The sequence below is a fragment of the Coenobita brevimanus genome, chromosome 99, assembly GCF_032717465.1.
Source record: "Coenobita brevimanus isolate Jiangsu-jjx chromosome 99, ASM3271746v2, whole genome shotgun sequence".
Classification (NCBI taxonomy): domain Eukaryota; kingdom Metazoa; phylum Arthropoda; class Malacostraca; order Decapoda; family Coenobitidae; genus Coenobita; species Coenobita brevimanus.
Window position 1 is genome coordinate 4250407 of NC_137052.1, and position 23654 is coordinate 4274060.

The 23654-nt window shown below is 40.4% G+C and overlaps 1 protein-coding gene across 1 annotated transcript in view; it reads left to right on the plus strand.

Moving 5' to 3' along the window:
* LOC145414371 (muscle calcium channel subunit alpha-1-like) overlaps nucleotides 1-23654 on the plus strand; it is a 1622725-nt gene that overhangs the window by 325207 nt on the left and 1273864 nt on the right. The gene's annotated exons all lie outside the window — the stretch shown is intronic.

The following is a 23654-nucleotide window of genomic DNA, read 5'->3' on the forward strand; positions in this document are numbered from 1 at the left end:
ACTGTTCACCAAAGAACCCGATGTAATAGAATCATTGAAATATCTCTGTCCTTTGGGAAAAAGTGATCACGTGGTCATTGAGTTCCAGATGTTAATAGGAAACGTTGAGCCAAGAGACGAGCTTCATAGACAAGGAAGATACAACTTTGGGAAAGCAAATTTTACGGGATTGAGAAACTTTTTTGAAAATGCGGATTGGAGAAAATTCAGAGAAACAAGAGAGATACAGAGGAAGTGGGATATCTTTCTAGACCTCTATAATTTGGGAGTGGAAAAATTTGTACCAAGAGTAAGAGGAAAAGGAAACAGGAAAAAGGAGTGGTTTAATAGAAGGTGTATGATAGCAAAAAAAGAGAGAGATAAGGCATGGAACAATTGGAGAAAGAGAGGTAACAACAGAACAAAGGAAGAATATAAAAGAACAAGAAATGAATACACAAGAATACGTAGAGAAGAAGAAAGGAATTTTGAAAAAGGTATAATTGACAAATGCAAGGATGAACCCAAACTGTTTTATGGATTTGTTAATGGCAGACTGAAACAAAAGGAAGGAATCACCAAACTGAAAGTAGAAGGAGAGGTCTTTAAGGATGCGGCAATGCAAGCAGAAATAATGAACAAACGTTTCCAGTCAGTTTTCACTAAAGAAAAGGAGCTTGTGGAAGGGGAGGGAGTGATTAGAAATGTTCCGGTGATGAAAGATATAAAAGTGGAGGTGCAGGAAGTGTATAAATTACTGGAAACTCAAGATGTAAGGAAAGCCCCAGGACCTGATGGAATTTCTAATTGGGTACTGAAGGAATGCAGAGAACAACTGGCGGATAAAATTCACAGCTTAATCGTATGTTCACTGGAAGAGGGGAAAGTGCCAAAAGAATGGAAGAGGACATATGTGGTACCAATTTACAAGGGCGGAAACAGGGAAGAACCCCTGAATTATAGACCAGTGTCTCTAACCATCATGGTCGCAAAATTGTGTGAGAAAATCCTGAAAGACAGATGGATAAAATACCTGGAAGAGATGAATATTTTGGCTGAATGTCAGTTTGGATTCAGAAGTGGAAGGTCATGTGTTTCTAACTTGTTGAGCTTTTACTCAAGAGCGATTGATGTGGTACAGGAGAGAGATGGTTGGGTGAATTGTGTGTACGTAGACTTAGAGAAGGCCTTTGACAAGGTATCTCATAAGAGATTAATGTGGAAACTAGAATATATAGGAGGACTAAAGGGGAAACTTCTGGAATGGATGAGAGACTTTTTGAGAGACAGACAAATGAGGACAGTAATAAAGGAAAAGATGTCTGGATGGAGGGAAGTAACTAGTGGAGTCCCTCAAGGCTCAGTGTTGGCGCCAGTAATGTTCCTGATTTACGTAAATGATATGGTAGATGGAGTGAACAGTTATGCAAGTCTGCTGATGATGTAAAGATCTTGAGGAAGATAGAGGTTGAGGAGGATTGTAAAATACTGCAGGAGGATTTGGATAGGATACACAATTGGAGCCGGACGTGGGAAATGAAATTTAATGTAAAGAAATGTAAAATATTGGAAATGGGTAAAAGTACCAGGAGACCATCACTGAATTATTTTTTGGGTAATGAATTAATCACAAAAAGGAGAGAAGAGAAAGATTTGGGAGTGCTGGTCCAAGATAGTTTGTCACCAGAAAAGCACATTAACAAGATAGCTGGAGAGACCTATAAACTCTTGACTAACATAAGAGTAGCATTTCATTATATGGATGAGGAAATGATGAAAAAATTGATAGTGGCCATGATCCGCCCCAGGTTAGAATATGCAGCGGTAGTGTGGTCCCCACACAAAAAGAAAGATATAAACAAGATTGAGAGAATACAAAAAACAGCAACCAAGATGGTCCCCAGTCTGACTGACCTGTCATACAGAGAGAGGCTGGAAAAACTGGATTTGCCTTTGTTAGAGGAAAGGAGAAAGAGGGGAGACATGATTGCGGTGTTCAGGACCATGGTGGGAGTTGATAAAAGAAGATCTGTTTGTATGGGATAAGAGAGCAACAAGAGGACATGGAATGAAATTGAAAAAGTCAAGCTGCATGAAGGATATCAAGAAATATAGCTTTCCTTACAGAAGTATAGACTTATGGAATAGCCTGGACAAAGAGATCGTCCAGGCTAAAAACTTAAATGATTTTAAAGCTAAATTCGACTTATTGAGAAACAGCGACAGAAACCCACGAACATAGTACATTCCGTGTATATCACAATTAGGTATATTAGGTAAATACTTAAATATTTGGAACGACTTAGACAAAGAGGTGGTGCATGAGAAAAACATTCATGTGTGTAAAGGTAGACTTGATAAATGTGGATATGGAGACAGTACAACACGAGCATTGCTCAATTCCTGTATACTACAAATAGGTAAATACACACACACACACACACACATGCACACGCACATGCATGCACACACACACACACACACACACACACACACACACACACACACACACACACACACACACACACACACACACACACACACACACACACACACACACACACAGAAAGAAGTGGTCAGCTTAAGAGAGATCATCCAGGAAGAAAGGGAAATGAACAAGAAAAAAATGGAAGAAAATGTAGTGAAAATACTGAAGAAAAAAGAGAAAATAGTGAGAGAAACTGTAGAAAGGAACAGATGTGTGGTAGTATTTGGAAACAGGGAAGAGGAAGAAAAGGTTAGGTTCGCAAGACTCGAGAAAGACACGAACATGGTGAGAGGAATATTAGGCAAGATTGACCCCGAAGGAGACAAGTGGGTAAAAGAAATTGAGGAAGTAAGGAGGATAGGGCCTTATAAGAAAGGGGAAACAAGACCAATGAGAGTCAAGTTTACATCAGAAAGTGTAATAAATGAGATACTTAAAGTGACCTGGAAATTAAGCAAAGAGGCAGGGATGGAAAATATTATAATAAGAAAAGATCTGAATGAAGAAGAAAGAGAAGTTTTAAAATCATTAAAGGAAGAAGTAAAGGAAAAAATGATAAGAGGACAGAGGAAGAACGTAATACTGTTTAATAGAGAGTATTGGATATGAAAGTAAGGAAATGGTATTTAAGGAAATAGAAGTGAAGGAAACTAAGGGGGATGGTTGTGAAAGATCAGAAGTTGAGGAAGTGGTACGGACAGAGAGTAGGAGAGAAGAGGGTATTAAAAACGTCAAAAATAATTTGAAGGTGATATATACTAATGTTGATGGTTTCATATCGACAAGGATCGAAATTAATGATTTCTTGAGAGAACATGAACCTGATGTCATGTGCCTTGTAGAGACCAAATTAAGAGAAGATATTGATGTTCATTTGGGAGATGGTAAATACAAACTGTGGAGAAAAGACAGGAAAGAAAAAAAGGGAGGAGGAGTGATGATAGCAGTGAAGAACAACATAAATGTAGATACTGTGGAAATGGGAGAAGGCAGGGCTGAAGTGATATATATGAAATTAGAAACTGGAGAGAATGTTAAGAGAGATATGGCGGTAGTGTATGTTTCCCAAAGACGAGAGCATGGAAGGATGACGAATACCATGAGATGTTGTCAGATATGGCTAGCTACTTGCAAAAAATAATTGAGAAAAGCAATAATATAATTTTGGTGGGTGACTTTAATTGTAAAGAGGTGAACTGGGAGGAATGGTACTCGGGAGGCGGCGAGGATTCGTGGGGTACTATGTTATTAAATATAATAATGAATAATGTGATGACGCAGTGGGTCAAAGAAGAGACACGGTTTCGAGGTGAGGACACACCAGCAAGGCTAGATTTACTGTTCACCAAAGAACCCGATGTAATAGAATCATTGGAATATCTCTGTCCTTTGGGAAAAAGTGATCACGTGGTCATTGAGTTCCAGATGTTAATAGGAAACGTTGAGCCAAGAGACGAGCTTCATAGACAGGGAAGATACAACTTTGGCAAAGCAAATTTTACAGGATTGAGAAACTTTTTTGAAAATGCGGATTGGAGAAAATTCAGAGAAACAAGAGAGATACAGAGGAAGTGGGATATCTTTCTAGACCTCTATAATTTGGGAGTGGAAAAATTTGTACCAAGAGTAAGAGGGAAAGGAAACAGGAAAAAGGAGTGGTTTAATAGAAGGTGTATGATAGCCAAAAAAGAGAGAGATAAGGTGTGGAACAATTGGAGAAAGAGAGGTAACGACAGAACAAAGGAAGAATATAAAAGAACAAGAAACGAATACACAAGAATTTGTAGGGAAGAAGAAAGGAATTTTGAAAAAGGTATAATTGACAAATGCAAGGATGAACCCAAACTGTTTTATAGATTTGTTAATGGCAAACTGAAACAAAAGGAAGGAATCACCAAGCTGAAAGTAGATGGAGAGGTCTTTAAGGATGCGGCAATGCAAGCAGAAATAATGAACAAACGTTTCCAGTCAGTTTTCACTAAAGAAAAGGAGCTTGTGGAAGGGGAGGGAGTGATTAGAAATGTTCCGGTGATGAAAGATATAAAAGTGGAGGTGCAGGAAGTGTATAAATTACTGGAAACTCAAGATGTAAGGAAAGCCCCAGGACCTGATGGAATTTCTAATTGGGTACTGAAGGAATGCAGAGAACAACTGGCGGATAAAATTCACAGCTTAATTGTATGCTCACTGGAAGAGGGGAAAGTGCCAAAAGAATGGAAGAGGGCAAATGTGGTACCAATTTACAAGGGAGGAAACAGGGAAGAACCCCTGAATTATAGACCAGTGTCTCTAACCAGCATGGTTGCAAAATTGTGTGAGAGAATCCTGAAAGACAGATGGATAAAATATCTGGAAGAGATGAATATTTTGGCTGAATGTCAGTTTGGATTCAGAAGTGGAAGGTCATGTGTTTCAAACTTGTTGAGCTTTTACTCAAGAGCGATTGACGTGGTACAGGAGAGAGATGGTTGGGTGGATTGTGTGTACTTAGACTTAGAGAAGGCCTTTGACAAGGTACCTCATAAGAGACTAATGTGGAAACTAGAATATATAGGAGGACTAAAGGGGAAACTTCTGGAATGGATGAGAGACTTTTTGAGAGACAGACAAATGAGGACAGTAATAAAGGAAAAGATGTCTGGATGGAGGGAAGTAACAAGTGGAGTCCCTCAAGGCTCAGTGTTGGCGCCAGTAATGTTCCTGATTTACGTAAATGATATGGTAGATGGAGTGAACAGTTATGTGAGTCTGTTTGCTGATGATGTAAAGATCTTGAGGAAGATAGAGGTTGAGGAGGATTGTAAAATACTGCAGGAGGATTTGGATAGGATACACAATTGGAGCCGGACGTGGGAAATGAAATTTAATGTAAAGAAATGTAAAATATTGGAAATGGGTAAAAGTACCAGGAGACCATCACTGAATTATTTTTTGGGTAATGAATTAATCACAAAAAGGAGAGAAGAGAAAGATTTGGGAGTGCTGGTCCAAGATAGTTTGTCACCAGAAAAGCACATTAACAAGATAGTTGGAGAGACTTATAAGCTCTTGACTAACATAAGAGTAGCATTTCATTATATGGATGAGGAAATGATGAAAAAATTGATAGTGGCCATGATCCGCCCCAGGTTAGAATATGCAGCGGTAGTGTGGTCCCCACACAAAAAGAAAGATATAAACAAGATTGAGAGAATACAAAGAACAGCAACCAAGTTGGTCCCCAGTCTGACAGACCTGTCATACAGAGAGAGGCTGGAAAAACTGGATTTGCCTTCGTTAGAGGAAAGGAGAAGGAGGGGAGACATGATTGCGGTGTTCAGGACCATGGTGGGAGTAGATAAAATTGACAAAAAAGATCTGTTTGTATGGGATAAGAGAGCAACAAGAGGACATGGAATGAAATTGAAAAAGTCAAGCTGCTGAAAGATATCAAGAAATATAGCTTTCCTTACAGAAGTATAGACTTATGGAATAGCCTGGACAAAGAGATCATCCAGTCTAAAAACTTAAACGAGTTTAAAGTTAAATTCGACTTATTGAGAAACAGCGACGGAAACCCACGAGCATAGTACATTCCGTGTATAAAACAATTAGGTATATTCTTAAGTATTTGAAACGACTTAGACAAAGAGGTGGTGCATGAGAAAAACATTCATGTGTGTAAAGGTAGACTTGATAAATGTGGATATGGAGACAGGACAACACGAGCATTGCTCAATTCCTGTATACTACAAATAGGTAAATACAAATAGGTAAATACACACACACACACACACACACACACATGGAGATGTATGTTTGGCTTGCATTGTTGCTCGATTCTAGCGCCACTTTGCCATTAGAAGTCTGGGCATTCTACTACTATTACTACTACTACTACTACTACTACTACTACTGGTGTTCTACAGCTACTACTACCTCCACTACTACTACTGCTACTACTCTACAGCTACTACTACCACTACCACCACTACTACTACTACTACTACTCCTGCTACTGCTACTGCTACTACATCTACTACTACCACTAGAACTACTACTACTACTACTACTGCTACAACATAAAACCTAAAAAATAATATTGTGAACACAATAGTTATCCACATACTATACATAATCCACTATATTTTGCACTATAACAAAAAATTTTTCCTGTGATTTGTACTTTTTCATCATAACAAATATGTACCCACAGAAGCTTTCAATAAGAAATAAGGCACTGGATTCATCATGAAATGGACTTTCTGCTTCCATTATTCACATAAATACAGTTTACACAGAGCACTGGTGTTAGGTTTGCCCATTGGCACTTCCTCCTCTCTCCTTCCTCCGCCTTCTCCCTTTCTCCAGTCCCTATCTCCTCTTCCATCTCCTTATCCCTGCCAATACCGCACTTATCAAGATCGTCAATATTCTCTGAACCATTCCCATCATCGGAAATAGCAGGTGAATGTTCAGGGGGAAACGATTGGTACACAGTGGAAGACTCACGTGATCCACCCTCCTTATCCGACACATAAATATCAACACTCATCATGGCGAAGTTGCGTTCCTCAGAGGAAGAGTCACTTTCTCCTCTCACAATTGGCAATAATGTCACCTTGAGTTCTCCCCCTATCGAACTATCACTAAGGCCTTTTCTTTTCTGGCCTTTGGACTACATTGGTGTTGAAGTCAGCGGCTGCAGGCACTCAGCCAAGGATCCGGACACAGGGAAAACATTTAGCATAGGTCTATCCATTACGGAGGTACGCAGGTAACTGGAGCGTGACTCAAATGCGTGCCAGAGGATTGTCAGTGCTGCGTGTCGTGGAAATAACCCGTGGAATATTTAAACTGTGCTGCAAAACATTAGATCATGTATGTGTGCCACCTGGATGTCCCTGGGTCGTCATGTTTACATGACACCCAGATGCCATGTGTTAAATAACAGGAGCATCATCATATGTTCCTTATTATGTTTATTGCACCTGTGCATAAGACCATGCTAAAAAGTAATGTTTTGTAATACAAGGGGTGATTGATAAGTTCGTGGCCTGAGGCACAAAGATTTAATTTTAGACAACTTAACACAGTCATTTTTCAACATAGTCCCCATGCAAATTTATACACTTAGTCCAGCGGTCATGAAGCATACAGATCCCTTCTTTGTTGAAGTTAGCATCTTGGGCCTCCAAGAAGTGGTCACTGTATAGCTTCAATGATGTCATTATCAGTGGCAAAATGGCAATTGCTGAGCTCCATTTTCATCTTAGGGAACAGGTTGTACAGTAGTCTGAGTGTGCCAAATCAGGTGAATAGGGCAGGTGTTCAACAGGCTGGAATCCACATTTATAGATTGCAGCAATGGCCACTGCAGACTTGCAACCTGGAGCATTGTCTTGGTGGAAGAGCACCAATTTTCTCCTTTAGCTGCTTCAAGAGATCATCATAGTAGACCCTGGTGACAGTGTGACCCTCTTCCAGGTAATTCATCACCAGCACTCCTTCTGCATCCCTAAAAATGGAGGCCATCACCTTCCCTGCAGACATCACCGACTTGGCCTTTTGTGAGCCAGAGATCCTGCATGTTTCCACTGTTTTGACTGTTTTTTCATCTCTGGTTGGAAGTGGTTCACCCAAGTCTCATCCACGGTCACGAATTGCTTGAGAAATCTCTCGGGATTTGCCTAAAAAATAGCAATATTGTCCATTGACATGTTGCGCCACATCTGCTTCTGATCAGGCCTAAGGAGCTTTGGGACCCTGCAAGGTGATATCTTTCTTATTTGCAGTTCATTGCAAATAACTGCATGGACACGTTTCTGGGAGATACCCAGCTCCATGGCATTGTAAATGCTCTGTTATTTGTCGATCTGCCAAGACCACGTCCTGGATTTTGTCAATGGTTTCCAGTGTGGTGATAGTGACAGGTTTCCTGGACGAGGGTCATCTTCCAAGCTTTTCCTGCTTCATTTAGGTTCAGCAGTCCATTTCTTAACCATGCTGTAGGAAGGGGCATCCTCCTTTAGTGTCACCACCATGTCCTCATGGATCTCCTTGGGTGATAAGCCCTTGATACCAAGGTAGTGGATTCTGCACGGTGGTCGATATTGTCCATTTTCTCATAAATTGCTGACTCTTCAATTTCAGTTATTTGGAACAGAAAAAATACAACAGGTATGAATTTCAAACTTCCTGCATAATCATTCAAAGAGTTGAATTTGTATCGTAGGCCACGAATTTATCAATCACTCTTTGTACTTTTAAAGGCCCACTGCTGTTGGGAAAATGGCATGTTTCTCTTACTCAGATCTAAGCATTGCTGGTATTTAGTAAGACACCCTCTCCCGGTGACGACACAATGTGCTGCATGGAACCACTGTCTGACTCACTTTTTCTTCATTTCTTCATCATTCGTGGCCATTCCTCTAACTTTCCCTCTGTTGAGCACCACCTCTCCTCCTCTAAATCTCACCTTCTCGTCTTAACTGAGACTCAGTTGTCTGAGGCAACTGATAGCAAACCCTTTTCTGTATCCTACTTTTTTTATACTCATTTCAAAGCCAAAGGTGGCTGTTGTGTATATGTACGCAACGACTTATCTTTTTCTCATGTTCCTGAACTTGATTCGTTTGAATTCTCTACTCTCTGGCTTTGGCTTTCCTCTCATTCACTGACTAAATATATCAGTGCTGTTTACTTATCCCCTAATTCTGCTGACTATGAAAAATTCTTTGACTATCTGACTTCTGCGATGGAACACATCCTATCCGTTTTTCCTTTCTCTGAAAGCTCCATTCTAGTGGATTTCAGTGTTCACCACCACCTTTGGCTTTCCTCTCCTCTCACTGATCCACCTGGTAAACAAGCCTACATCTTTTCTATCCATAATGACCTAGTGCAACTTGTACAGCACCCTACCCATATTCCTGACTGCCTTTGAGAGAGCTCCATGTCCTCTTTCTTACAACTAATCCTTCTGCTTACACTGTTAATCTTTCTTCTCCATTGGGCTCCTCCGATCACAACCTTATTACCTTAACCTGTCCTGTTGTTCCAGTACGGCCTGTGGACCCTCCAATGAAATGTTGGTTGTGGCACTTTGGAGCTGCTGATTGGGAGGTCCTCAGGCAGTACTTCTTTGATTTTCCCTGGAATGATTATTGCTTCCATGGCCGGGAGCCATCTGTGTGTGTCATGTGCATTACGGAGGTAATTCTCCCAGACATGGAAGCATACATTCCTTTCTCATATCCTTTGACTTTTGCAAAAAAGCCTTGGTTTAATCACGCTTGTTCTAATGCTGTCCACAACATGGGGAAGGCCCATAAAAGGTACTGGAGCCAACCCACCCGTGAATCACATCTTTATGTTTCTGTCTGGAATCATGCTAAGTCTGTTCTTTGCTCTGCTAAAAATAATTTCATCTGTGCTAAATGCTCTCAACTCTCCAACTCGAATTCTTCCCGCTTCTTCTGGTACCTTTGCCAAAAACCTTTCTAACAACTTTACCTATCATTCTTCCCTGCTCTTTTCTACTGTGATGGCTCTGTAGCTATATTTTCTACTGATAAAGCAGATCTCTTCGTTCAGATTTTCTCCTCCAGTTTCACTTTAGATGATTCTGGTGCCATTCCTCCATCACTTCCCCCCTCTGACTTCCTCATGACTGACATTAAAATGTCGTCAACTGATGTATTTTCTTTCATCACTTGCCTCAATACTAACAAGGCATATGGGCCTGATGGGGTCCCTCCTGTTGTTCTCAAGAACTGTGCTTCTGTGCTTACACCCTGTGTAGGTAAACTCTTTCACCTTTGTCTGTCAACTTGTACCCTTTCTTCTTGGTGGAAGTTTGCTCTCATTCAGCCAGTCCCAAAGAAGGGTGACCATTCACAACCCTCTAACTATCGCCCAGGTGCTTTAACATCATGTATCTCAAAAGTTTTCGAGTATGTTCTTAACAGAAAAGTTTTAAAGCATCTGTCCTATCACAACCATCTTTCTGATCGTCAGTATGGGTTCCATCAGGGACATTCCATTGGTGATCTTCTCACCTACCATTCAGACTCTTGGTCATCCTTCCTTTGGCGAAAACTTTGCCATCTCAAAGGCTTTCGATCGAGTCTGGCCTAAATCTTTAATTTCCAAACTGCCTTCTTACGGTTTTCATCCTTCTATCTGTGCCTTCATCTATAGCTTCCTCTTTGGCCGTTCTATAGCTGCTTTTGTAGATGGCCACAGTTCTTCTCATAGATCTATCAATAATGATGTTCCTCAGGGCTCTGTCCTATCACCAGCTCTCTTCCTTTTATTCATCAATGACCTAAGCAGTACATCTAATCCCATCCACTCATACACTGATGATTCCACCTTTCACCTTTCCATTCAGTTCCTGCAACGTCTATCTCAGCATTTACCTCAACAAATAAAGGATGGCGCAGTGGCACACCTAATGTCTGACTTGGCTCATATCTCTGACTGGGGTAAAAGTAATCTTGTTGTTTTTCATGCATCAAAGATTGAGTTCATACACCTTTCAGGCCAACAAAATCATCCACAGGAGCACCCGCTAATGTTTGATAATATCCAGCTCAGTCCTGCATCATCCTTAACTTGTGGATTGCACAGTTACCTTTTTTTTATCCCATCCTGTTTAGCGCCAAAAAAAGGGGAAAAAATTATAGTTTTTGTTTATTATAAACTTGAAGATAAAAATCCAGGGCATCATCTGGTGAAAGTAAAAAAATCTCTCTCTCTCTGTCTTTGCGTAGCACCGTGCGTAAGTTAGTGTAGGGGAGTAGTGATTTTTTTTTTTTTTTTTTTTTTTTAGTTTTTGTTGATTATAAACTTGAAGATATACATTCAGGGCATCCTCTGGTGAAAAAAAAAAAAAAAAAAAATCTCCCTCTCTCCGTCTTTGCTTAGCGCCATGTGTAAGTTTCCACAGGAGTTGGGTAGTTAGCGGTGATGCATGACCACTGGAAGGTTAGCACAGCCTGAGCTGTGGCTCACAAAACAACACTTCCCAGCCTGAGCTATGGTTCACAAAACAACGCTTCCCAGCCTGAGCTGTGGCTCGCAATCCACAGATAAACATGCTTGAGGTTTCATTCTCTCGGGATTTATCTTGGAAAGATCATATTACGTTTTCGTTTTGTTTTCATTTTTGACGGCTCCAACATGCTTACATTCGTCGGCCTTGGTCACCTGTTGGTGACTGTCCATGCTGCATGATCTATTGCAGCCTCCCTGTTCAGCCCCCTAACCCTGAGGTCACACTTAATGACCTCGTCCCAAGTCTTTCTCGGTCTACCCCTCACATCCCCACCCCCAATATTAACACTTCTCACCCTCTGCACCCAATTATCGTCCCCCATCCTCTCCACTTGCCCCAACTATCTCAATCTACCTCTCCTCATCACAGCACCAATACACTCCAGTCCCATCCTACCTCTCAACTCTTCCATCATAAACCCAACCCCCCCGACCTTGCATGCAGGGACGCACTGCACATCCACCTAATCATTGTAATTTCTGTACGTCAGAGCCTGTGAATATCCTCCTCCTTTACTGCCCAGGTTTCACTACCATACAGCATTACACTCCTAACACATGCTGCATACAAAGACCCCTTAGCATTTAGGGAGAGTCCTCTCAATGTCAGGAGAGGTAACAGCTCCCTGAATTTCTTCCAACCATTTCCCACCCTAGCAACAGAGCTAGCTCCAGCACCACCTCCAGAACACAACATGTCTCCCAAATAACATAACTCTTCCACACATTCAAGAGACTCACCAGCAAGTTCAATCCTTTCTTGCCTGACAATCTCCACCTGCTCTCCCCGATTCGACGAACACATAAAATCAGCATTATCTCGCAGTCTACCTCTGATACCACTACATCTCTTGTGCACCCATTTATCACAAACACTACATAAGATGGAATTACTTCCCACGCTCTTGTGGCAAACTGCACTTGGCCACTCTCCCTCGTCTTTGACAGTACCGCCACCAACCCTAGATATCATCACTTTTGTTTTATCTGCATTTACCCTTAAGCCCTTATGCCCCGTACCATCTATCCGCTTCTTAAATCTTTCATCCACCTCCCTTTCGTTCTCTGCAATCAACACCAAATCATCAGCATACATCATCCCATGGGAGTCCGTTTCTGAAGTCCCTTGAGAGGGCTTCAAGTACCATGATAAACAACAGTGGGCTCAAAACTGACTCCTGATGCACACCAACATTCATGGAAAACTCATCACTCAAATCTCCAAATCTCCATTCACTCTTACCTGGGTGCAAGCACCCACATACATGGCCATAACCACCCTAAACAGCCACTCCTCCAACCCAAGCTTTTTCGTTGCCCACTTCACCACCTCTCTAGGGACTCTGTCAAAGGCCTTTTCCAAATCAACAAAAACAAAATACAGATCCCTTCTCTTCCCAACATATTTTTCCTGAAGCTGTCAAACAATGAACATGGCATCAGCAGTCCCCTTTCCTGGCATAAACCCAAGCTACATCTCTTCAATATTCACTCTTTATCTAATCATACCTTCTAGAACTCTCTCTATTACCTTCATTATCAGGTCTAAGAGCTTTATACCTCTATAATTTCCTCTTTCCAGGGCATCACCCTTCCCTCTATACAATTTACAATTACACTCTTCAGCCAATCATCTGGGACAACACACTCATAAATAATCCTGAGGCCTTCAACATTTTGGCAGCCAACCCTGACACAACTGCTGCCTTCCCCACCTGCATCCTGCCTATTGCCTCACTCACAGTAGCAGCATCAATCAATGGCCAAGGGCTAGACACTGGATCTGCTGTCTCCAAACCTTCCCTGTCCCAGTCAGACTCCTCATTCAGCAACTGGTTATAATGCTTTCTCCATGCATCTTCAATATCCCAATTGTTCACCGCTACTCTTTCATCATCATTCTTCACACACTGCTCACCAATAATATCCCGATTATCTCTCTTCATCTGATTTGCCACCTTAAGTATCATATTTTCCTTTCCCCATGATTTAGGTTATCAAGTAAAAGTCTCTGTGACTCAGACTTCACCCTGTGTACCTCTCTTCAAGCCCCACGCCCTGCAGCCAAGTATTCCTCCTTGTTACTACCCTTCTTCCATTCCCGGAAAAGCCTTCTTTTCACCCTAACTGCAGCTTCTACACCCTCATCCCACCACCAAGTTACGTTATGTCTTGGTGGGCCTCTAGTCCAACCGCATATTACAGCAATAACTCTCAAGAGTTTGGTCTTAAGGGCATTATGCTGTTCATTAACGCCTCTGTCTACGGCTCCCTGTTCAGCCATAACTCTCCTCATCTCACTATAGAAGGCATCCCTTACTACTTGGTTTTCCAGCTTTCATATTTTCCTTCTGGGTAAATAAGTCTGTTTTTCATCACTCATTCCTTAAGCACCATATCACAAATCAATAGTTTGAGCTGCTGCACACACTTCTTACTTCCTATAACTTTAACATCCCTCATTAACCTCCTATCAGCCCTCCTAACCAGAAAAAATCTATCTGATTGCTATTTCCCCCAGACTCATACTTAATTAACCTCACTCTTTTTTCCTAAAATGTGTGTTGCACATAATGATGTTTGTTGCCTCCCCAAACTCGAGCATCCTTTCCCTTCCGCATTCCTTATACCATACGCACATCCCCCATGTACTTCTTCATAACCTTGAGCTGCATCACCTACATGACCATCCCCTCCCAAAACCACTATCTCATTGTCCCGCATAGCACCTACTACACGTATTAAGTCATCCCAAAATCTATCTTTCTCTACTTCATCCAAGCTTGCCTGTGGAGCATATGCCGATATATTTGCAGTTATCATTCCACCAACCAGAATTTTCACCACCAATATCCTATCTATTACTTGCATACATGACACATTCCACCCATTTCTCCGCAACCATCACACCAACACCCACATATCCGTCTGTTCTCCCCTGACAAAACAACTTATAATAACAATCCTTCCGAACAATCTCTCTGGCTGATCCACCCCTGTACTGGACTTCCTGCAAACATGCCACATCCACCCACCTCCCACTGAATGCTTCAATGACTTCTCCCGCTCTTGCCCTCAAACTTTCCACATTCCATGAACCCACCTGCTTCCCCATGGGGGATTTACTGTCCTCAGGCTTGCTTTGAAACTTATTTTTAGTCATAGTCAGTATTATTAAAAGGGGTAGACTTACGCCTCACTCACTGCACAGTCCCAGGTCCAGGCAATGGGTCTGGGACCCCTAGCCCACCGGCTTACCAGTGGCTGTGGTAGTGGCCTCGGGGCACCCCGCCAGGACAGCTGCAGGGACACCTTCCAAGCACGCCTTGGCACTGCAACTGTCCTGCTATTATACACCCACTGCTAGGGCAGCCTCCTGGGGCACTACTCCCAGGTTCGGGCCCCTCTCCATTGGGCGGAAGCTGCAACCTGGAAACCACAATGCCCTGTACCCTCTAGCACTGGTTCGAGCCCCATCTCGCCCCGGACCCATGATCTTTACCGGCGGAACCCCCGTCACGCCTTCCCCCAAATGGCCGCCACTAGGTAATGGGGGCAAAGTTTTCTGGCCGCATGCCCTTGCTGGCGCCGCCAACCCCTGTAACGTAGTGGGATACGTTGTGTGAAATGTAAAGTGCATGTGGTGTAGTGCATACGATAATTAGAGGAAATGTTTGGGAGTGTATGCTGGTCTACTCTCCATGTTACTGTCACACTGAAAAGGTTAGCAAAGGGGGTTGGTTAGATAGCTAGTGAAACAGGAGCTCCAGCTTTCCCTATCACCAGCATTCCCATTCCCCGTGGGAGTACCTCCCTGTTCAGCCCGTGCTACAACCTCCTTCTCACATCTCTTGTAAAACTGCTTCCAAGAGAGTAGGGGTGCTAAGGCGACTCTGTACCTTCTTTACCCCTGCACAGTTGTTGACTTTATACACGGGTCTTATTTGCCCTTGTGTAGAGTACAACTCTCGTGTGGAGAGGCTCCCCACATACAGCTCTTCTCAATAGGGTGAAGTAAAAGGCTTTTTGTCTTACTAACTCTCCTCCTCATACTGGCTCCCTTCAACCTCTGTCTTTTCGCCACAGTGTTGCATCTTTATCTCTTTTCTATCATTGCTTCAATGGTCACTGCTCCTCTGAACTGTCTGCTTGCATCCCTCCACCTCTACGACAGGCGCGCAGCACCCGCTTAGCAACAAACTCTCATCCCTTTTCTGTCCAGCTCTTTAATGCAGGAGTTATCCATTACTTCCAGTCCTTTTTTTATGCAACAGGTTAACTCTGGAACTGTCTCCCTCTGTCTGTATTTCCTACTTCCTTTGATCTCCAGTCTTTCAAATGCAGTGTGTCCAGGCATCTCAAAATGAACGGATCTTGAATTTGGTTCTCTTTTTTATTTTGTTATTTTTTCTTGGAAGAAATGGTTTGCAGGCTCCTGGCCTTTGGTTTGTTCTTCTTGCATTTAAAAAAAAAAAAAAAAGTGGCAGTGTTGAGTCAGGGTAATACAATAATGTACCAGATGGCAAGGAAAATCTTGGTTCCAGCAGATTGTCACTAAATATAAGTTATTTTCATGACGGGGTAATATATTTTAAATTACTGTAGCACCTCTCTCCTTATCCTAGTAGACGAGTGTCAGGTGGTCCCCTCTTTACTTTTATATTTTTGTGTCGCAGGTAGTGCAACTGAAGCTGCTTTTCCTTAGGCACCTCCGTAACCTCTTAATGGAGGAAAAACAGCTTTCTTGGTTATGCAAAAACTTGTTATTACAGTACCACTGACATGTACATGTGTACCATTTATGTGTGTGTAGAAATGGTCACAGCTTATGCTTTCCTATCATTCTTCTGTTATGATATCCCATATTATAAAGTATTATTTGCCATGCTGACGTGCTTCATGTAGATTGCTTATTAAGTGTATTGTTTCAAGATTGAGCGACTGGTTGAAAGTGAACTGCTGTAGCTCCTTTGTTTAATAAGTACATTAGGAACTCAACACTAATGGTAGGTAGTATTCAATTTAGCATTTTTTGTGGCACCCCTCTGTCTACATACCTCTCAGGTGTGGCTCTTGTGATGAAATAGCTGAAAAAGTGAGGCCGTGCAGGAGGAATTGTGGTAAGCGCCATTTTTTAAAAACGTCAGAAATTGCAATTAAAGTTTGCACAGCTTTAACCAAGTAAAACTCTCTTGTTATTAAAGCTAGAGACTTCATTCAAACACCAAAATAAAACTAATGACATGCTGAATATTGGAATGTTATCAGAATTTGGAAAACTTACTATTGCAACATAGAGTACGGTGTTTAGAAAAAAACTCATGAAATTGCAGTTAATATTTGCTACAAAATATTCAGCTTCAGCCAAGAATAACTCTCTTGTTATTATAGACAAACTTCATTAAAAAAAAAAAAAAAACAATAAAGCATGATTGATGCTGAATAAGATTATGTAATAAAAATTTCAAAATCTTAACCCTTTCGTGTGCGGGTAAGTTAATAAGTTTTGTGGGACATGACTCGCCAGCTATTCTCCCCCCCCCCCACACCGCTCACTCCAAAAATGTGTATTCTCAGCTTATTTTCACCACCCAAACAGTATTTATTTTGCCACAAAACCCATATATTCCTATTCGTTGGTGTTTGTTTTACACAATAAGCAAAAAAACACATTACAGTGAGTCCTTGATAAACGAAAACCCGAAGTACAAATTTTTGATAATACAAAAGCGATGAATGTAGGACAAATTTCACTATACGAAAGTATGTCTCGATGATACAAATAGCGATACGAAAGGAAATACGAAAAATTTGTCATGGCCGCTTGCTTGCGTCGAGGAAATGAACTAATCCTTCTCTGGTAAACGGTTTTTCGCACGCATCTCAGTTGAGTCCACGGTTTTGGGACAATTCGCCGTCAGGATGATTCCCCGTTATTTATTTACATACCGTATCAGTTTATTTAGCAAGTATATTATTTTTCGAGTTACTATGGGTTATAAAGGTCTATCTATTGCCAGACCCCATAATCCCATAAGGGGTGGCCATTTGGCTCTGAGTTATTTGTTTTACAGGGAGGGGCACTGACCCTTCACCAACCCACTTGTTGACACGTAGGGAGCACGTATGGTTTGGTTATATGGTTACCACCCAGCGTTGTAAATGGTTTCTTGGCTTACAGGAAACCATTTGGCTTGTCACTCAATGTAAAGCCACCTATAATGGAAAGAAGAGCAATAAGAAGTGACAGGAAAGATGGGAGAAATAGAAAGAGAGGAGGGCAGGCACATTGATGGTGGTTTATTTTTTTTATAATAAATGTAAAATATGGCATCAGATAGTTAGTATTAACGGAAAAAAATATAAATATATTGAAACGTGAATCAGGTGACATACAATGTTTCACTTCATCGTTTAACATACGGCTGCATATGAGACATTGGCATTTATATAATTACCTAATAACCTCAAGTGAATGATCGACATACTCTAAAATTATACGAATAATCTTCATGTGACGTCTACATTCTCAGGTAATCAATCAATCTCAGCCGACTGCATCCAAATTGAAGACAGCAATGGCAGATGTCAGATTATAATTCAAAGTCGACTACAGTGAGGCAGAAGCAAGTTAATTATTGACTGCAAGTGCAATTTGTAAATAATATCCAAAGCCAATGCTGTGGATAGTTCCCCATGAAATTAGTTCTTATAGTATTAATCAATTAATATTAAATATATTTATAGAATGACAGGGAATCGTCTTGGGTGCGAATTGTCCTGATTAATGTCCATGTTTTGATGGCGATCGTAGCTTCAGTGTACGTGAGGATATTTTCACAGCTCTGCATCTTTTCGTACTGTTTAGACATGCCTCCCAAGTGCCCTGCTTCATCTCCAGCATGGGGGGAGCCCGCTGCAAAGAAGCAGCAGCACCGTACTCAAATTTTGGGGAGGAAATTGAAAATTATAAGATGCCACAAGGAGGGGGAGGGAGTCTCGGAGATTGGGCATGCTTTAGACCTTGCAGTTTCCACCGTTGGGACTGTGACCAAGAAAAAGGAGGTGTACAAGAAAATGGCCACCTCGTCCTCTACATCTACAGGTATTACTTACGTCTACGGGTATTACTTACTTCAAAATAGGAGAGGTAAAATTTAGGTAGGGGGTCCGAGGGGGTCCTGGGATGCATCCCCCCCTTTCTATGTATATTTCAATGGGGAAAATAGTTCCGATATACAAAATTTCGAATTATGAAAGTTTTTTCTGGCCTTATCCCTTTTGTTTATCGAGAACACACTGTATATGTACGTTAGGGCCGTGTGAATAAACATTCAAGAGCATACATTTCACTTTCCAACATCATAAGTCGAATGTTTACTAATCAATCTCTACATGTTATACAATCATTAGAAAGAGAATTTTATTAGCTTTTGAATGCCAGAGGTCCCAGTTTAATACGAGGTATGGTGTTTGAGTAATAAATGAAAAGTAAAACTCATTTCCAACAGACAACAGATTTTTTTATTCGGGAAGCTCTAGCAAAAAACTTTTCTTGCCACTGTCATATTTTTATTTTATCTTCCTATGCAGAATTTCATTGGCTTTCATTTGAGCCCACAGTGGTGATTCTAGGCCTCATAGTTTTCGAGAAAAATGCAAAAAACTACGGTGTACCCACGTCGTGTCATGACTGTAGGACAGTTTCCTAACTTCCTCTAAGCTACCGCACATATTTCACCAATTCTTTGTACACTAGATATGCACACTATATTCACATGATTCACTGTCACTATTTTTATAGCTGAATAATCACATTTGGCGCCGGGTAGAGGCGGTGTAGTTGATTAGAAACAGTAGCACAATCTTCGTTGGGCCAGCGGCTGATAACGACCAGGATTGCTTCACAAGCACCAAATTTCCTATTGCAAAGACCAAATCTAATCACAACAGTGTCCAAACACTATACACAAGCACTACTGGTATAGTGAAATATGTTGCACAGCCAGGACGGGGGTAAGAGTGGAAATTTAAAGTGACAAAAATGCGCAGTACCTTCCTCACCCACTGCTCATTTGGTACTGAATAACCTGTGCACTCTCTTGCTGGTATCAGGACCCACAGTTGCCAACTCATTACTTTTGACGAGGAGCAGGGAAGCTATGACACCTCCAAAAATGATGCTGATCGGCCGAAAACTTTCCATCTGATGAAAGTTTTTATGTTTAATGACGCCAAAAGCATCAATGTGTATTGTCACAGTCAGACCTTAATGACGACAAACGTTTCATCATGTACAAACGGGTTAATAATGTAACATAGAGTATAATGTCTTTTTAAGCATCTAAAATTGTGTTTACAATTTATGCAACTTCATTGAATGATAACTCTGTTGTTTTTATTGATAATGACTTCATTCAAAAACCAAAATAAAGGGAAAAATCATGGTAAAAATATGAATGTTATAACAAATAGGGAAAACTAATAATTATAACAGAGGGTAACAATTTTCTTAAAAATGTCAGACATCACAGTTCACTTAGTGCAACTTCAACCTTGGCTGACTCCAATGTTTTTATAGATAAAATTCATTCAAAAACCAAAATATAGGGTGAATTGTGCCAAAATGGGAATGTAAAAGCAATTTGGAAAAATTTGTAACTATGGTATGATTATTGTAAATTTTCATCTTGTGGTGATGTTTTTATGGTTTTTGGTAGGTTATTCATTCCTAAGGAAACCAGCCTATGACCAAAACATTACTAACAAACAAGAAAAACAGTACATTCAACTCAAATGAACAGTAGAACAGTAGGCTATGGTAGAAACAATGCATTCAGCTCAAATTGAATGGTAGAACAGTAGGCTGTGGTAGCCATTCACAGCAGCAACCCTGACAACATCATAAGCAAAGTTGATGTGTCATCACTGTCACCACCAGGAGCCACAGGCACTGAATCAACAGGTACGTCATCACAAATGAACAACAGTGAACTAGTGGGGGTGAGGGTAGTAAGAAGTACAACCAACAATTAGAGCTACAATCACTAAATATTAGGAAAATTAGCAACTGAATTTATGAGTTAATGAATAGTGAGGGAGACCTTGTTTAACATGTAAAAATATCAGTAACACTTACCTAACGGTAAAGTAAACAAAAATGGACAGTATTCATCGTGCACACACAAAAAAAATGCTAGCTGTTGTTACCAGCATGTAGCAACAACAATGGCATTGCTGCTGTCCGCACTGTTCACGTGAGTCAAACAGAGTGTGGCGCATACCACAGTTCGCAGTGCTGTTATGAACTGTCAGACCAGATTGAGTGGAAAATCGATTTCACCATTCTATTTTGAAAGACTTTCAACCATATTTCCAATGTAGCTTTGGGGTAAGTGACTTGCCTGGCTGGTAGAGTCAAAATAGTGTTATATGGTGCTAACTAAAAACCAGCTAGGGTGGTGCTTACCACATTTCTTCTTGTGGGACCTCAAGTGTCCCAAAACGCTATAATTGCTGTGCTTCCCACAGATAAGTGTCAGAAGCTTGTCAGAGCATGCTGAAAATGCAGTGGGCATTCACAAGGGATCGAATAGCTCAGTTGCTTTGTAGCTTATGTTGTGTGTATTTGATGGTGATTGGTGGGTGATTGATGATGACTGTTGGTGGTGATTGGTAATGGTAATGATGATGTCTTAGTGATGATGATGATGATGTACTGAGTGCTTGTAATTGGTGCCAGGGAATATGTGAGAAGGTGTGGTCATATGTGTATGGGGAGTAAATGCATCATGAGACATGGGAAAAGGGGAAGAGAAATGTGGAAAAATGGATGGAAAAAGTGGAATTTGGCTGGGAAGTGGGAATGATACACAATACCTCCATTTACATGTAGTTAATACTCATGTAATTTGTGTTTCATGCAATTTGCAGCTCTTCTATGTCACAGTATAAGCATGAATGTTGAGTTCCTGTGGTGCAGCAGCTATGTATAAGACTGTATTTTATTCCCTCATAATTTTGCATTATTGCCATCGATTGTTTTTATTTCATAACAGAGGAAAATGATTTTGTTACTTTTACAATCCATGATGACAAGAATTTTTAAAAATGCTTGAGATAAATATGATGCCCTTAGGGACCAGTATCTTTACTGAACTTTCAGGTATGGAATGAGGTCAAATAATGTTCAGAAAGCAATATATCAGACTGAATATGGCAGTTATGTGGTATATATCAAAACTGTACCAGGCATACAAAATGGTTTAAGTCTTTTACTCTTTACATACAAATACATGTACATTACATATGCTGATAACTGAGATTTATATATGCCTCAGTGGTTTAATGCAAGATAAAATGTGGAAAGCCAACTAATGTTTGCCTTACACATTGGTGGTGATTGGAAATCCTAATAATATTCCTTACTTCTGGCCCGTCTTGCTAGTTTTACCGAATGCAAATATCTGTGTTTTAGTGTTTTGTGTTTTTAATGGATATGCATGTACGGTTGACCACTTCCTTGTTTTGAAACTCTTTATATATATATATATATAATCCGAGTTTTTATACTCTTTCCTGATTTTTCTCTTGGGGTAACATATTATATGTCTCCCATAAGTACTTGAGATGTTTTATCACATCTTTGTGTTCCCACCCACATCATCTAACTGATGATGAACTTTGATTCCCTATTAGTGTTAGCTATTGATGCCATCATAGTCTTATATGCATCATGCTTAACCCATTCACTGCAGTGAACCTCTTTCATTTCATATGTACTTCCTTCAAACAGTTTTATTCATCTTCGGAGAGATGTTTTTCTGTTGAGGAGTCAGAAAACAGCCTCCAGTAATGTTCTGACAACTAGATATCTTTCCCGAGGGTTGAATAAGATTGTGCAGTGGCAGCTACATTAAATTATAAAAGATATCGTTAATTATGTACGACAGTGACGTGGTATTTCTGATTTTCCTGTTGGAATGAAGTGTTGACAGGATTCTTTATTTTTTATAGGTTAACGTATATAATGGGCTGTTTTAAAATTTTGGTTTTTAAAAATGTTTGTGAATAGGAGGTTCTGTTATCATACGTAATACAGTACTGTGTGCATTTTATATTTTATGGAATATGAAGTAATTTAATCTAATTGCCAAGAGCTGTTATACTAACATGTATCATATTGTAATGGATGTCTCCTGTGTGATTTATATATAGATTTGCTTTATGAATGCATCTACTTTCGCCATCGCATGGTCGTGTGACGATTGTGCCATGATTAACATGCTCTTAACGCATGATACTGTTTTGGCGCAAGTTTTATGCAATGAACATTTTAGTTTGCATGCTGTTAGGTAGGTTATAATCTTTGGGGGATCTGGGGGGCAAAACCCCCCAGTTAGGCATTCACTGCTAATTGGGTGGGTCTGGGAGGGTGAAGCCCCTGCAGTTAGGTGACACGGTTTTGTAGATAAGTATCTGCCAAAATGTTTGGCTATGAAATTGTGTACATTTGAGTATGTTTGGTGCTCTGGCGTGTTCAGTCAGGGGGATCGACAGTAAACATGCTGTCGTGGGTGTTGTTCAGGCGGCATTATTTAATATCGCAAAATAGGTATATTTTGCTAGTTCTCTTTATTTACTTTGTTGAAAATTAAATGTCAGTTACCTGCGATGTATCTAATACTAAAATTACTTTGGGTAAGAATGTTGGTTTTAAGAAAACAGCTTGAATTCCTGTGTCACTGTCGTTCATATTACCAAGATATCTTGATGCTGTATGGGTTAAATGCCAAAAAGAGACTAGTTTTTTTTTTTTTTTTTTTTTTTTTTTTTTTTTTTTTTAAATACTGTTGCTGTTAAGTAATTCTGAGTGATCCCATTAGTAGTTATTATCAGTAATATTGATGAGTTGCCCCATTTGAAGTTCATAAATAATGATTGTTAGTTTACACTCACCCATGAAGAATTTGATGCTGAGCTAGTGAGGTCAGTAATCATTCCAGTGCTAATTAAAAGTACTTGAAATGTTTAATTGATTGAAAAGCAATTCCATACACACCATTATGAATGTTGTATTTATCAGAGCACTGTAGTGCTATCTAAGATATTGTCAGAATCTGATTTTTTTCATGATAAAGTAATAGTT